At 37.0% G+C, this 13,726-nt stretch overlaps 1 long non-coding RNA gene across 4 annotated transcripts in view; it reads right to left on the bottom strand.

Annotated features, from left to right (window-relative positions):
- LOC110400508 overlaps positions 1,446-13,726 on the bottom strand; it is a 228,137-nt gene continuing 215,856 nt past the window's right edge. For all 4 annotated transcript variants that reach the window (XR_002439904.1, XR_002439901.1, XR_002439903.1 and 1 more), the window contains 7 exons: positions 13,283-13,430; positions 13,020-13,188; positions 11,935-12,070; positions 11,549-11,663; positions 10,770-10,898; positions 2,727-2,811; positions 1,446-1,518 (listed from right to left, as the gene is read on the bottom strand). This is a non-coding gene — a long non-coding RNA (uncharacterized LOC110400508). The remainder of the gene's footprint in view (positions 1,519-2,726; positions 2,812-10,769; positions 10,899-11,548; positions 11,664-11,934; positions 12,071-13,019; positions 13,189-13,282; positions 13,431-13,726) is intronic.

Below are 13,726 nucleotides of genomic sequence, written 5' to 3'. Positions count from 1 at the left end.
TAGAATTATGAGGACTCAAACAAATAACAGTGCTAATCATATGCTAAGTGGCAATTTTGTAAATTCTGAGTATAGTTTGAGTAATACCAATCTGAGAGCATTAGATAGCTATAAAAGTAATGTGAAGCAAAGTTTTATAATTTAGTTTCCATTTACATACATTACTTCCAATATTAGGAAACAAAATTTGTAGCTCAAGCTGTCTTCCTCAGATGCATTTAAATTACATGAGATTAAAGTGTACGTAGCTTAAATTACTGTAATGCAATTATCACAGATTATTACTTGAGCCCCCAAAATAGAATTTTAATTGAATTTGGGATTGGTTTAGAAAGAAATGGTGCAGCTGCCAAATTTTAGCCATCATTCTAGTCACTTAGACAACAAAGTCACCTTCTACTTCTTATTGTGTTACACTTAATTGAAAGCAATAAATTAACTAGGAAACTGATACACTGATAAAAGGGAAGGGAAATATATCTGAATACCTCTATATATAAAACAGCGTATGTATGTATGGTAACAAACCCTGCAAAGACCTATGGATAGCTTTATTCTGAAAAAAAAAAATTCTGACATGTTCTCGTAACCATCCTTGATTTTTTAACTTTTTTGTATAATTTCAAAGGCCAAGTAACAAATAAAAACATTCAAATAGCAATGGAATAATAATAAAGCATTGCATCTATTCCAAAACACTTCATTTTCATGTTCCTATTGACCATTACTTAAAAATCTTTGGAAACTACTTCTCCTTTCTGTTGTGTTCAGTAAAGTAAACGTGCATACTCGGTAATATCATGTGGGCAGATAAAAGTAGGGTGGCTGCAGAACTGAGAGAGGGGCTGGTATCATTTGGAAGGAACTTTATCTGTTGTACTAGAATCTGTTAATCAGTTCAGAAAGGACCGCAGGGAAGCACTGTAAATAGACTTTTCAGAGCCTGGCATTGTTTTTGTGGTTTGCTCTATCTAACGTGCTATTGCTCTGTTAAAAGTTGTCTTTATGTGGCTTCTCTATTTTCTAACTTGCATACAGAGATGATCATGGAAGAAGAGATATGAAAATATCAGGAAAAAGCAGGAAATTGGTATTAGCTGCAAAGCATAAGGATGCATTACTTCATATCTAAATCCCTCACTATCTTGACAGAAAAATAAATTGTCTTACATTTTGGAGCCGAGCCTGTTTAAGGGACTAGCTCCAGGTCACTGAGAAAATAGGGAGGAAATTACATTTCTAAAGAAAATGGAAGTTATTACGTTGATATTCCTCTCTTCTTTACCAGTAGTACCTGAAGTCAAACATGCTGAGACATAAACTAGATAAACAGCTGAATAAAGAAGGAAAATGTGTAATTTCTACTTAACAAGTAACCTAAATAGCAGTTGCTGACAGTAAAGTCAAATCACCAAAACTTTTCTAGCACTTTTTTCATTTACTTGCCTGCATTCTCTGCAGTTTCTTCAGATATCCATCTTGGGGTACTGTCTATGTATTTTCATAATGAAACTGCAACTAAAGAGGAAGAAACATTCCTTATGGCTGTAGCTCCTGATGACTCCCACCCCTTCTTCCCCTTGATATTGTCTTTATTCCATTATGTTCCGTTGATAATTAGAAGATATGACTTAATATCTTTCCTCTCTAAGAAATACTTCTGCATGAATTCTAAACATAATGTAGCACAAGCTCCACACCACACTGTATGTATAGCTGAACATTAGGTTGTTACATCTAAGTCCTAATCTCTTTTCTATGTAAGTACAGATGCATGTTTTTAACTTATTTGCAACTGTCTGAATTGCTGTTTAAGTCCATAGAAAATGGATTGAGCTTTGTTTGGATGATTCCTTAGAAAGGATGTTCTGAGCTATTTCTCTAGATACTGCAGACTTCTGTTAGCTGTTACAGCTACAGAGCAAATATAAAAAATGTTCCCTAGTGATGAAAAGACAGCCGTGGCTTTTGCCACTGCCTGCTTCTGCTTTGATGAAAAGCCAGATGAGGATCCATCACGATCTTAGGTTGCAAACAGCCATCTAACTGCTCAGTGCTGCTTGTTGCTATTGATGCAAACCTTAGATGTGTAATTGATGCCAGCTTGTCTGCATCTTTTCACTTATGCCCTTTTCTATTTCCTTTAAAACTGAGCTTCAATGATATTTTCATGGCTCTAATGCACATCACAAATAATTCCCAAGGTAGTTCTTTTTCCATGAAAGTCTTAGTAATATTGCTCAGGAAGCCAGTCTCCCACTATGATGCTTGGCACACGCAGGGGATCTCTCAGCTTGTCTGGAAATTATGTACAAAACACTGCAGTCTGTGGCAGGCTGTCTGGAGGGGTGTGCAGGCACACACCAGTGATCACAACACTAGGGCCATGCAAAAGAACATTGTCACTGTCAGGGTTCTTCTGGCCTACCACAACCACTGGTGGTCTAGGAAAAGCAGATATTGAGACAAAAATAAAGAAATCTCAGGAGCTGAAAGCAGGGATAACTAATCTACAAATATATCAGCAAGATGTAGAACTGTACCCTTCTAAATTATTTACACTGGTATGCTGCCTTGCTCAGCTCTCATACAGAGGCTGATGGTAACTGCAGTATTTCAAGCAGACATTTTTCAATTAGCTGCAGCAGGGCTAGCTGTCTGCATCTCTCATGTTTGCCTTGTTCTCCTTTGAAATCAGTATAACCATTGGGTCTTTAATATCTCACCTGCCAATGCAGAAAAGTGACAGATCTCTGGGAAAAGAAGCAGCACGTACACACTGGTTCTGCAGGACTTTCTCATCCATGGTCACTAGGAAAAAGAACAGATCTGGGCCTTTCTGTTACAATTTCATTAATGGCATTTACATTTCAAATTGATATAAGATGTACCTTATTTACTTTTATGTAGCTTTTTGGACTTTTATTGCCACAGACATTCTCTCCCAACCTTTTCACTAAACCTTTAGTTTATGGGGTTCTGTTTTCAGGAGGAAAATTTAGAAATAAAGCAAGAGTGAAAATGTAAGTTCCAGAGAAAGTCTGGTTTCAGTCCTGCTTTCCTGATCAGTACAAACTGCCAGGTTGGCCTGCAGCTCATATCTTAACATGCATAAAATGTTCATTTCATTTCAATTCCATGGTTTTTTTTCCTTCTCCAGAACTCTGAAAAAACCTTATTTTGGAATTGAAACTTTCCAAGTTCAAATGAGTGGGTTTTTTAAGTGAGAAAAATCCACTCTGCTGCCACCCAGTTATATAAAACTAAAAGAAAATCTTTACTGACTTAAATAAAACACAATAAAATTCTGCATATACTTTTCTTCCACAGACATCTTCAAAATTACCTTAGTTCATGAAATTTAGAAAGTATAAATACTCAGTTTTTAAGGTCCATCATCATGACACAATTGAAAAAATGTTTGTGTAAAAAAGCGTTCACATTTTTTTAAGAGAAAAACAGATTCCAAATTTAGAACAAAAAATATGAACTCTGTCAATTAATCAAGAAATACTGTACCATGTTTTTATGTTGTGATCCCTCTTCACTGTCCCATTTTTGTGGAAAGAAACACATGGGGATGGGAGGGGGAAGAATGTTTTTTTTTTTCCCCAAGATGTCTCTTGAAGGATCTATTCCAGTACCAGGTGCTTTTTATCCATTGCACTGGGAGTATGCTTCCACCATGACTGATGTGTATAAATATTCATGAGTTAACACCTGGCATTGGCTATTTTCTATAAGCTGTGTAGCTGTTACTGCAGTTGTAGCTGTGGACCGTAACATCTCATTTGAATTCATGAGGCTTTTTATACATTTAAAAATATATATGAAGTTATATTAACATCTAATCCAGAACAAGAATCCCATCTGCAATCTGCAACCTAGTAATACCTGCGTAACATAACAGAGGGAAGCAGTAATGTAAATAGTTAAGATGGAAACTTGTTTGTTTATTAAAACTTCACATTTGTTTTGATCGTTCCTTCTAATCCCTGTTGGTAAAAATTATGTTCCAAAGTGGCTTCTTTCCAGTTCTCTGTAGAGATCTTTGAGTTTTAGCCCACTGAAAGTTTGGCAGAACATCTAGCTGCCAATTTTTTCTTAAAGAGGAAAACGACTTATATTCCCTAACGACAGCCTATTTTATGTGCATCTCTGCTCACACATGAGACTCTCTTGCAGATCTATGCTCTCTTTTCTACGTACAGTAAGACAAATTAATTTAGGGTTTTCAAAAAAAGAGTTTTGTGTCAAGAGAACTGCAGGGACAAAAATGGTATTACTTGGAAAGTTATATTACCTGTAGAGAAGTAAGATGTCTGTCTTCACAATACAAAACAACATGCCAATACCTCACTTTCTACTGCTCGCCAAAACCTTTCAGAAGCGGCTGAATGTTGATGAAGACCAACCAGTGGATGTCAGCACAGTGAGGCGGTGGGTGGTATGTTTCATCAGTGGTGACAGTGACCCAAAAGACAAGTCACTGTTTCTGGTTATTTTCTTAGATATCTAAAGATGATTGAATAAGGCTGTCTGTTTATTGATAATTTGTTCTGCCTGTACAAATTCTGACCCTATAACTCTGAACAATCAGACAATGAGATAACACTGACAGAATATCTGTCAGTGTTGAAGTATTGATATCTGTTACAGAAAAAGACACTTTTTTGTTGAACTCCAGTTACTCCTCATGCCCGATGAGGACCAGTGTTTTAACCTAGCAGATTATCAAGCCTGAAATCTTGTTTTCCTTTTAGTATTTTCTCAGCTGTCCTTGCCCATGTGTTTCCAGGTGAATATGGAGGGATCTGCCATGCATTAGAAAAAGGAGGTGCTTGCTTGTTTTATTCATAGTTACTAAAGGCTAAGGTATTTAAAAACTTACAAGACAGACCATTTCATAGGAACTAGCTTATACTAACATTAGTGCAGTTCACATAAAATCTATGCATATTCTCAAGCATTCCTAAATGTATGAGAGATACATTAAAAATAGAAACACCCTTGTAAGAATATTACAGAACAAAAGTCTCAGAAAGAACCAACAGAACAATGATATAGACAACTACTACTTTTATGTAACATTCAATCACATCTTAGAAAAAATAAATTTGACTTAAAGTAAATCTTTCACGTTAAACACTTAAATCAATTTTAAAGAGAAGAATCATCTTAGAGCACTCAAAACTGGCAGAACCCCGTATTATTTGGGGACTTGATCGATCTGAGTTTGGGTTTTTGGTGGATTTAAAATTACTTTTTTTTTTTTTTAAATACACCATCAGTATCCAGATTGCACTCTGAACACTGCCCAATCACTTAATGTCGGTGAACGATGCAGGACTGCACGTATAATTACAGCCTTGATTTTCTATAGTTCCTAACCAGACTTCTACAGGAAACTGAAAACAAACAAAAAAACAATATACATCTGTTCTTTCACATCTTGCATTTTTTTTATTATTATTATTATTTTTTTTTTTTTGTAACCTACAGCCAACTAGAGAAAAAACTTGCAATGAAGTCTCCTAATAAAGCCTAATAAAATCTCTCCTAAGAAAGCCACCGGGAAAAGGACATATTGAAATGAACTTAAAAGAATTTCAGGATCAAAAGGAGTAAATTCTTACTTCAATGCATGAAAACATCTTGCACTAAATAAGTTACTGTATAATAACAAGTGGCTAAACTAAAGAATATTGAAAAACATAGCATTTTCTTTGTGTGTATCTAACCTCAAATCCATCTGAAATCTAGTCAATTGACTGGTTGAGAATGAGCTCACTAAGTGTCTATGATAAGATATATGCAGATTCATCACAACAGATGAAGAAGATGCTGAAGAGAATGAAAACATAGGGCTGAAGTCCGTAATCATATATAGATAGTGTCAAGCATATTCTATATTTCTCAAACCAAAGGAATAAGAAGCAAACAGAAGGAAAAGGACTTGAAAGATTTCATCCTTCTTTATTTTTCTGAAGATAAGTTCTTGGGGAAGAGGAGGATACAAGAGCAAAAAACTGTTATAAGACTGCAGAGAAGTAATGAATTGATAGGGGTGAGAAGGAGTTAGTTGGACAGGCATGGGCAACGTTCACTATGTAGACTTCAGGAAGATAAAGGATGACTGTTAATATTATTATTTCATGTCCAGATTAAAAGCAAAATACGCCAATGAATTAAATCTTCAATTTCCCCAGGATACATCAAGCTCGTTTACAACAGACATTTATAACCTGTTAATATTGCCCCTTTGTGACTGTCTCTATCATGCACCATAGTTACAGATTTTCTGTCTCTGTATCACTGAAAAATATGCAATCAGCTACAGCATTTCCCTTGGCAGATGCATTAAATGCTCCAGCAGTGCCACACACTGACTTCTCCAAGTGCCTGTCCTGCAGCGGCTGCAGCAGCAGGAAGAATTCCCCTCTCCAGCGGTAGGAAGAGGAGGCAGCAGCAACCCTGACTTCTTACAATTGCAGTCACGAGCACAGAAGAAAAAATTCTGCTCTGTTAATAGAAATCTGAGTGTCTTACAAATGGCACAACAGATGCATTACACTGATGGAAATGGTGTAGACAGTGATGCTGCAAAAACTCTTCAGGCAGAAACATAGTTGTCATGTACTGAACAACATCTCACACACACTGACACAGGAACAATTTTAGGAGCGATTGGTAAGGCCCTAAGGTAAACTCCTGCTCTTTCTGAAGTATTCCTTGGAGTTTTCATTTCCAGATGGAGAAACAATAGAGATGAGTTCATCATGTCATCTTTGGGATGACATCTCCCATGATGCAGCATCCCCTGTCACTGAAATACAGTGCCAAGCACTGGGTGTGAGCCTAGCACATGAGGTGGAAATGGAAACCACAGCCTTCTGCTGCAGAGATGCAAGCCAATAGTTGAGTCATCTCTAGGCCTTCATATAAATCCTTATACACTGTTTTCTACATTAAAAAATTGATAAACTGCTAAAAATATGTGCTGCCAGGATCCAGTCATTCAGGTGGCAGGAAGAGAGTAAAAAGAATAAATACAGAAGTACGTGTTCAGGTTGAGTTTTCTGAAGAACAGCATGTTCTTCATGCATTCCTGGAAGCATACAAGACTGTAATGAAACCTTAGTTAACATTCTATATTAAAAATAAGATAAAATGCAGGGAAACAAAAACAAAAACCAGTGATACCCGAAAGGCAAATCAAGGCCTTGCCTTGGCAATGAGGTTGGCAAAGGGATGACGGGCTGAGAATTTACTCTCAGTTAAGCTGTGCTAGACATGCTGTATTATCTGATGTTACCTCATCTTTTGGATCAAGGTATGGCTCATTTGTTAGACTCTGTCTTTTAATCCCCAAATACAATAGCAAAGTGATTTCTCTATGATTTCATGCTTTTCAGTGCCCACCACAAGGGGACTGCACTACTGCTTCAAAGAGCTAAAACACACTTTATGACGAGGAAGGAAAGACCAAAGCCACCAGGGAAAGCATTTTATAAAAAAACTGCTACAGCAACTTTTTTTCAATATTGTACTTTTAAGGTGCCTTAGATTTTCTAAAAATAAAATAAGTGTAGCATGCTGAGACAAGAAATTATCAGATGCATCTAACCCATTTGAAATATTCAGGTGTCATTCAGAACTGCAATAGTCCACTATGATTCAAAATGCTGAATGCTTCATCAAATACTATCAGATATGAGAATTTCAGTTATAATCTGTGACTATGAAGGTTAAGTAATTGCACAGTGGGCTTCTATAACAGTATATAATCTCCTTATCTCTTAAAAATAAGCCTCAGTTTGACACTTGCTTGGCTTCCCCTGGACAGCCTGTGTGTCTATGATGCTTTCAGACTCATTCCAGACTATATTATACCTCACTATAATTAAAGCAGAGCCTTGTCACCACAACAAGCTCCAAGAAGAAAAGAACATTTACAGGAAAATAAATTAACTTGGACAGTTCTCTCTCTCTTTTTTTCCTTCAATTTGAAGTATTTGTACATGTGTGAAAACACCTAGACTCCTTAAATTAGTTTCTTCTATTGTTTATTCCAGGTGTGAAGTTGTAATTCTTCACTGGCAGCGTCTGGAGGTGACTGCCTTTTTACAAAATCAGTAACTTAGAATTGTTCTGCAGAACAAAAGAAGAATGATCCAATCCTGTGTGAAACTAGATGCCAGTGCAAGAGATAAAGGCCCTGAAATAAGAACTGTATAAAGCGCTTAAAATTTATGGTAGTAAAATTCCAAGAAACAAAGGGTAAATACAGAGAACAACAATTTTGTGGAAGAGGAAGAACATAATTTCCAAATCAATAATTTATATATAAAGTATGTATGTACACATAATTATCTACACATATATATGTATGCGCAAGTGTGTGAAAATACACAGTCTTATACTTAAGCTCCTATAGGCTGTATCCCAAATTCTATATCAGAATTACTTTCAATTTCATTTTAGAAGAAAATACTGATTCATCTGACTGGGGAGTAGAATATTAGGAAGCGCTACAGAATTTTAAATCGAGTGGAGCTACAACATAAATCAGAGGATATTTATTTCAGGCTTCTCCACCACTTGTAAGACCACATGATAAAGCAAATAAAAGAAAATTGGTATGGTAAAATCAGTACGATATTGATTGAGCATATACTGAAATTTCCCAATAAGTAGGAGGGGATCTCTTGACTAAGAGATAAATGTCAGATTTGCTTCTTCTTCATCATTCACCAGGAGATTAGAGGGACAGAAATCAGCAACTGAAGCCTACGGTTCACAAAGATTGGGTTTATACCAAATGCTGCAATGGTCTACCTCAGATCAGGAGACTATAGCTCAGCCTTCCAAGACAGGATCTATGAAGCCAGCCCTGACCAGGCATGGCTGATGGACAGACTCTCCCTTAACATCAGTCTGGGTTTCTTTCCTTGGTAATTCTGAGTGTACTTGATACGAAATTACCTAGTGCAGATAGTAACAAAGGAAACATTGCTTCCTGTGCTGGCTAGACAATACCACTTAAAGAATGCTTTATGCCAAAAATAAAACATTAAAATAAAATCCCTTCTGCTGTCAAACATTTCGGTGGTGTAATATAGAAGATACAGCAAGTGTTGAACAAGAATTGAGACTGCAACGAAGTGAGGAAGTCTTCTTTAATGAGACTTCCTGTTAGGAAAAGGTTTTGCATGTGCTGAGAGAGCTAATGACAAATTACTAAAATCTTGATTTAAGAAGAAACCCACAGTCATTCTCACTGAAATACCTTCTTCCCCTTTGTTGTATTCTTTTCTGCAGGCCCAAGAGATGCCAGGCAAATATGAACCAGATCTCTAACAATACATAGAGTTTAGTTAATGTAAATATAACTGGAACATAAAGCATCCAGTTAATGTCTCAGACTGTGGGAAGCTTTCAGAATAGGAAGATTAGCATCTGACAGCACAAAGAGTTATGATAACAAGACACTGCAGTACAATACTGTTAGAATAGCAAGTAACCTCCTGCACAAGTGATAAGATATGAATTACAAAATTAAATGGACTGAGGAAACTATCACATAAGGAAGATAAAATGTTTTTGAATCCCTGCTTATTCCACAACACTACTTCATCAGAATTTTTGTGCCAACAGCAGAATGACCGCAAATGTTTTAAATGAACAGATGACAATGAGAAGGGGATAATTAACCTGCCAACAAAACAACAATAACATAAACAAAATAATAAAAAACATTCAACTCATTTAAAACCTGTAACTCCAGGGCATGGTCTCAGGTGCATGCTGGAAGATGTTACCATCAGTATCTTACATGAATGACAGAAATATGATGTCTTCTACCACAAAGAGGTGGGGATCATACTTGTCAAATAAAGAACATGTTGAACCCCCAGAGAAAATGAAAATGAAACCACTATTCACAGAAAGCATTGAAAACTGAAACACAAATCTGCACTGCATCCACAACTAGAGATGCATCCACCACCCCTGTAAGAGATGCACACAGGGTTATATTCCTGATCAGCAATTTCTGTAATAAATTTTAATTAAAAAAAACAACAACTTTGTTCTTTGATTTCCAAAGCTCTAGCATGCAATTATAGAATCGTGGGATTCTGGTTGGAAAAGACCTTCAAGATCATCAAGCCTGACCATCAAATCGTGCTGGATCACAGCAAAAGCCAGACATGAATGAAACCCAAGTCCTTTAAAGTCAAAAGCAAACCTCCTATTGATTTCAAAGCAAGGATCATTTCACAGAGGGATTTTGTAAAACGCGTACATAATGAAATAAGAAAATTCCTTATTGTTTAATTATTCCTGTTCCTAATCTGTTACCATTAATTTGTACACATGCACACACAAAGAAACAATAATAAATAAATAATAATAATAGTAAACACAAAAAAAAACCCCTCAACAACACTAATCCTAACCCCTAGAAGTTTTGGCATCTTCACAGAGCTCACTTGGACAGCGAGCTTGAGGATTTATATACAGCTGTGGGGATTCAATCTAATCTTAATTAGAAGTGGTTAAAAATTCATAACAGAACTAAAAAGGTGTGTCTCAAGGATGCTCTGACAGATGAAGAGAAAGAAACAGTGTCATTAACATCAGAATTTTTTAAAAATCCAATCTGTTGGCTGAGGTTTTATTGCAGTGCACCTGCATTCTTGGTAATTTTTCATAGTTTCCACCTTGTACTACCAACATTGCATTTTCATGGCTGGAAAGCAAATTACCTCTTGGGAGAAGCTCACATTCTTTGCTGATGATATCCAAAATCATGCTCTGCTGCACACAGAAATTGTGAGATTTTACTGACAAGATCGACATCTCACACTTCCGTACGTAATTCTTTAACTGACATTCTAGTGAAAGGCAAAAATAAAATAACTAAGTGAATCCTGCAAGGGCAAGCTTCTAGGTGTTTTTCTTCTCTTTTTCTTATGAACCTGTGAAGTTATAGAAGTGTTAAATTCACTTTAAAAGATGTTACTAAGATTTCCACTTTAAAGATATAGTAAGAGATAAATGCACTTATTGTAGTTAATATATTAACCCAGTCAAATTTTACTTGTTAAAGTTCAGCTTGAACCTCAGCTCTACTGAGGAGGAGGAGACAGAATGGACACAAAGTGAAGTAAAAAGCATTCAGACTGAAAAGTAGAGAGACTGAAGAGTGAGATGAAAGGAGGAGGGATGATGAGAATTTTTCTCAATTGCAACATACTTACCCCGCCTGACCTGTGTTATAGTTGATGTAAAGTCTCCTTTGCTGTAAATGGGCTTTGCAGTGAGCCCAGTAAAAATGTAGAGAGCAGGTTTAAACTCATTAGTGTCTTAGGATTCATTCTCCCCACTGCATAACTGGGAAAACAACTTTAAAATGAATTTACTTTTGGAAGAGACGAGAAGCAAAAAGAGAGTGGAAAAAGAGAGAAAGAATGACTACTACAGAAAAAAAAAAAGATTCAACAACTTCAACTGGATTTGCAAGTAATTCACAAACCTCACTTACCATTGTAGAAATTGCATTTGAGCACAAGGGCTTCAAGAACGTCTTGAAGAATTCGAGAGCCACAATATTGGTTACTCTTTACTTTGAGAATTTTACTGGCCCTTCTGAGTAGAGTCTAGACATGGACAGAAATGATTCACAAAAGATAAAGTCACATATATTAAAATTAAAAAAAACATAACTAGAAACTTGAAATTTTAGCTAATGAAAGTAATTTATTAAAATACAAAAGTTCTCTGCGATCACTTTTGCTCCTGCTGTTATTCATAGTACTTTTTTAAAGTTTGCAAATAGGTCCTCAACATCAGTTAGTAGTTTATTCATTTGCAAGTTACACTGACACTGCATGGATTTTAAACTATAAATCACCATAGATCCAAAATTACCTATTCAAAGGGGGCATCATCCACTTTTCTTCCTATTCATCATTTGTTTTCTCCAACAGCTGTTTTTCTTGCTCTTCCTTCTATCGCTCTCTGAATATATGTTCATTAATACTCGGTGTAGTTAAAAGAACTCTACCTTTCGGGAGAGACAGATAAAATAACATTAAAAGACTTTTCAGTCATCTCAGTCCATAATGGGAGTGATCTCCCATGACCTAGATGACAGTGACATTAAATAAGAACATTGTCCAGTGATTGTGAACTGTGTGATGACAGATATTTTTCTCACAAATCACAAAGAAACAAAACAACACAAAATTCTAATGTCTGGAAAGAAAAAGAGTAAATGATTGATGGGGAGAAACATCACATTTGCCAGATCATTCTATGGACAAATGTACTTCCAGTGACATTAACAGAAATCTTGTTCTTGGCTTTACCTTACTCTCTCAGCGTGTTCGTCTTTCTGCTCAGCCTAACACTAGATGTGAAGCCAAGCTATGCCAATTATCTCACACAACAGACGCTGAGATCAGATTGTCAACAGTATACCAAGACTTGAATCGTGAATACTGTCACCTTAGTGTGGTCCTGGATTTACATATCTTAAGCATTCACCCAAATTCACACACAAGCATCTCAGCTTAGGATGACTTAGAATCTGTGCTCATGAAGAATCAATAGTTAGCCAGGAGGCAGCAAATAGCACTTTCCCAAATTGTGTTTTGGCTGTTTCTGTCTGTGCTAGCGTGTTAAGTCTGCCTGGAGCAGGGTTAGTGGGATTCAGGTGCACAGCTGCACTAAAATGGGATGAAAGCTCCATACACCTGCATCCAGGGAAGAGGAGGAGGAAGCTTACCATCCCTGCCTCTCAGCCCTCACACCACACCTCGGTGAGGCTTCTTCAATGGGCTTGGTAGTTGCTTACTCCTTGAAGAAGGCTGCATATTCCTATATCAGGGCAGGCCACAGCTGGCTGCTGAGGAATGCAGCTTGCCATGTCATCATTTGGACATGCCCATTTTCACCGCGTTTCACTTACTGAAAAACTGCCTGCTCTCTGCTTCAGCATTTCACACACTTACCTTAAATACTTTCATCTGCTTTCACATGCTGTTCTGAAGACAGGTATCAGATGAGGAGTGAGGTTCATAGCTGTTGGCATCTCACGTCTCAAGATAGCTGATATGTTCCTCCCACGGACAGACTTTCCATGCTTCAGTTCTGTCACATCTGTTAAGCCTCACAGCCAGGCTAAAGAGAGAAGGGAAAATTTGACTTAATCCAGGTAATAACGTGGGTTGCAGCATAATAAGACCAAGTAGTCCCTAAGCAATTCCACACATACTCAGCGGGTGTTGGAAGTCACTCTGCACAGCCTTTGCAAAGTAACTGGTGTGGGCCCAGTGCCAGGCTGCGAGCAGAGGAGCTGCTTCCTCTTGTCAGAATGTGACTCTCTCTCTGCTTGCCTCAGTCTCCCAGTATCTGATGGCAGCCTAAAAGATGACAGAAGTGAGAAGAAAGCTGTTTTTTTATCCATTGATAAATAATAACACTGCACCTACCAGACTCTGTGCACCGCTTAGGAGAGAACAAGAAAATGAAAGGAGAGTCTCTGTTCTGCATGAACATTTTACTTTTCTTCTTTGCCCTCCAGAAATCAAGTGTGAACAACAGGCATTTCAGAAACGTTTTCATTTGCTGTGTTTCCTGTATAACACGAGGAGATGAATTGCAATAATATAATAAATGTTTTGTAGGAACATACACACTGCAGTTTTGGAGCTCTCCT

This window comes from Numida meleagris, chromosome 5, assembly GCF_002078875.1.
Source record: "Numida meleagris isolate 19003 breed g44 Domestic line chromosome 5, NumMel1.0, whole genome shotgun sequence".
In the NCBI taxonomy this organism is placed as follows: domain Eukaryota; kingdom Metazoa; phylum Chordata; class Aves; order Galliformes; family Numididae; genus Numida; species Numida meleagris.
Note: the sequence above shows the minus strand (reverse complement) of the source record. Positions and strands in the feature narration are given on the sequence as shown.